Source organism: Vigna unguiculata, chromosome 1, assembly GCF_004118075.2.
Source record: "Vigna unguiculata cultivar IT97K-499-35 chromosome 1, ASM411807v1, whole genome shotgun sequence".
Classification (NCBI taxonomy): domain Eukaryota; kingdom Viridiplantae; phylum Streptophyta; class Magnoliopsida; order Fabales; family Fabaceae; genus Vigna; species Vigna unguiculata.
In genome coordinates this window covers 21,865,663-21,869,082 of record NC_040279.1, presented here as the reverse complement: position 1 = coordinate 21,869,082, position 3,420 = coordinate 21,865,663, and the positions used below count along the sequence as shown (strand labels likewise).

The window sequence follows — 3,420 nt, the reverse complement described above, 5'->3', positions numbered from 1 at the left end:
TCATGTATACTCTCGGACTTACTTGATAATTAAATGTTTTTCTTAAATAATGTTTAATTATCATGTCTAGTCTCGAACTTGCTCAATAATTAAATATTTTTCTTAAATAATGTTTAATTATCATCGGTGTTTGATAATTACATGTTTTTTTTTTAAATAATGTTTGATTATTATGTCTAGTTTTAGACTTGTTTGATAATTAAATCTTTTTCTTAAATAATGTTTTATTATCATGTTTAGTTTCGAACTTGCTTGATAATTAAATATTTTTCTTAAATAATGTTTGATTATCATGTCTAGTCTTGGACTTGCTTGATGATTAAATGTTTTTCTTAAATAAATTTTAATTATCATGTCTAGTCTCGGACGGACTTGCTTGATAATGAAATGTTTTTCATAAATAAACTTTAATTATCATGTCTAGTCTTGGACTTGCTTGATAATTAAATGTTTTTTTCTTAAATAAAATTTGATTATCATGTATAGTCTCGGACTTGCTTGATAATTAAATGTTTTTCTTAAATAATGTTTGATTATCATGTCTAGTCTTAAACTTGCTCGATAATTAAATGTTTGTCTTAGATAACGTTGATTATTATGTCTAGTTTTTGTAAGGCCCGTTTCATTTTGTCCCTTTTATTTTAAGGGCTGCCCCAATCTTATGGGCCTAAAGACTAGCCCAAAGAGGAAGGGTCAGACCTAACCTACCAACCCTAACCTTGTGCTCATTTTGGTAACACAGAACTTTCACAATCCTTATAGCGGCTGCTGTTTTTTCTCTACTAGGGTTTACTCCTAACCTTGAACCAATGAGCTCAGTTACGTTTCCTAGCTTCATGTAAGTGCTCTACACCTCAGGTCTTGTTTTTCTTCCGCTTTTATGTTTGTACTTCCAGTAGGGGTTCGTCGTAGGCTTACGTATACTCTTCCGCATCTGTCCCGCAGCTCAGTAATATGCCTTTGGAGTTTCGCGTTCCGTTGTTGGAGACGCACCTCGCTCTTAGCCCTTTTTCAGGTACGGGAAGTTAGGATTTCGAGTTATATTGTTTGTGGACTATTCTTGAGCTTGTTTGTTGTTTGAATGGATAAATCATTGTTTTGATGCGTGGAGTTCTTTGCATGATTTGTTGGTTTGGAAAAACACATATGTTGCAGGCGAATTAGGGCGAGAACCGTTAATCTCGCCCAGGCGAGTTGGGCTCGCCTAAGCGAGTCTGATGAAGGCGAGCCCAGACCTTCTGCGCGAGTTATCGCCCAGGCGGGTGGATCTGATTTTTGAGCAAGGGTCTATCTCGCTCAGGCGAGGTGAGCTCGCCTAAGCGAGCTGGTTTGTTTCTGTCTGTGTTATCGAACTCTCGCCTAGGCGAAGGGGAATTCGCCTGAGCGAGAGTCCTTCTCGCCTGAGCGAGACCCCTTGGCCTGAGCGACGAGTTTGGGCGAGGGTATGCGCTGGTTGAGTGGTTACTCCTTTTCTCTTTTGTGTTTGGTATGAAATTGATGGAATTATTGTATAATGGCATGTAGGGTATAATATGAATGTGTGAGAGGGTGTATGAATTTATGAATGACAAACTTGAATAAATCCTTGGCATGAAATGAGCATGATATGGTTGGTATTAAAGAGACATGATAACGAGATCAGTTGGGAATCCTTATGCATGGATGGTTTATGATGAGTGGAAATGAGTTGGGCCTGGAACATGAAAGGCGTTGGTTTTAAAGGTTAGGATGACGAACGTATACATGCATGATGAATGTTATTTGGCTGTGTGATTATGTTTGGTCAGTGTCAGTGCGTAATTCCTTGGAGTCTCTAGGTGAGACTTTCAGGGTCGCGCTTCAGTGGTCAGGACGTAATTCCATGGCCCCTGTTAGTGGGTGTCCCTGGTGGTGCCCCATATGTATAACTAGGTAAGGTTGCATCCTGACACTCTAAGGAGTCAATTAGTCTCATCTAGAGCGGACTGACTCCTGTGGTGAGAGTAGCAGGAGGCCTGAAATTCATTAAGGGCTAACCTTGTGGTGAGAGAAATTGATTCATTGTAACACTTGTAACACATAGCTCGGGGGTGAGCAGCTCGGGGGTGAGTAGAGGTATCCACCACAAGTGCGAGCATCCGCTGAATCCGACCAGGTTATACGTATCCGGATGAGTCAAGTCGAGTCGTAGTGTATTGATTGAAAAGTCATAACATGCTTGGTTGTTGTATGGATATTGGATGGTGAAAGTATATTTGACTGTATGATGAAAATGTTGTTGGCTCTAGCTTACCCGATTTGTTGTATGGTTGTCTTGTATGTGGCTATTCTTTCTTGCGATGATCATCAATTTAATTGATGGGAGCAGATGGGCGAGGTTCCCGCGGTCAGCAAGGAAATGGCGATTCTGCTGCTTAGTCACCTGGGCTGGACTTTATGTTTATTTTTCTTCATGGGTTTTCTTTAGGGCTATGACCCATGTATTGCTCTATGCTTTACTATTCTACTCTCATTTTGTTAGACTTTTATCTGGTTTTCGTTGGCATCGTGGTGTGTCCAGTTTGTAGGGGTTGTGTTAAGGACCCCAGGACTACTCTACATTACTATTTTGTGTGACGTTTCTTTTAATTTCGCTTAATAATTAAATGAGACGTTACAGTTTTAAACTTGCTTGATAATTAAATCTTTTTCTTAAATAATGTTTGATTATCATGTTTAGTTTTGGACTTGCTTGATAATTAAATATTTTTTTTAAATAATGTTTGATTATCAAGTCTAGTCTTGGACTTGCTTGATAATTAAATGTTTTTCTTAAATAAACTTTATTTATCATGTCTAGTCTCGGACTTGCTTGATAATGAAATGTTTTTCTTAAATAAACTTTAATTATCATGTCTGGTCTTGGACTTGCTTGATAATTAAATGTTTTTTTCTTAAATTATCATGTATAGTCTCGGACTTACTTGATAATTAAATGTTTTTCTTAAATAATGTTTGATTATCATGTCTAGTTTCGAACTTGCTCGATAATTAAATGTTTTTCTTAAATAATGTTTGATTATCATCAAACTTGCTTGATAATTAAATGTTTTTCTTAAATAATATTTGATTATCATGTCTAGTTTTAAATTTGCTTGATAATTAAATTTTTTTCTTAAATAATGTTTGATTATCATGTTTAGTTTCGGACTTGCTTGATAATTAAATGTTTTTCTTAAATAAACTTTAATTATCATGTCTAGTTTCGGACTTGCTTGATAATGAAATGTTTTTCTTAAATAAACTTTAATTATCTCGGACTTGCTTGATAATTAAATGTTTTTCTTAAATAATGTTTAATTATCATGTCTAGTCTCGAACTTGCTCGATAATTAAATGTTTTTCTTAAATAATGTTTGATTATCATCGAACTTGCTTAATAATTAAATGTTTTTCTTAAAT

The 3,420-nt window shown here is 35.8% G+C and overlaps 1 long non-coding RNA gene across 1 annotated transcript; it reads left to right on the top strand.

Moving 5' to 3' along the window:
• Positions 1–570: 570 nt before the first annotated feature.
• LOC114170434 lies at positions 571–2,548 on the top strand. The gene is made up of 3 exons (XR_003601071.1): positions 571–838; positions 946–1,015; positions 2,348–2,548. It is a non-coding gene; the product is annotated as an uncharacterized LOC114170434 (long non-coding RNA).
• Positions 2,549–3,420: the final 872 nt, after the last annotated feature.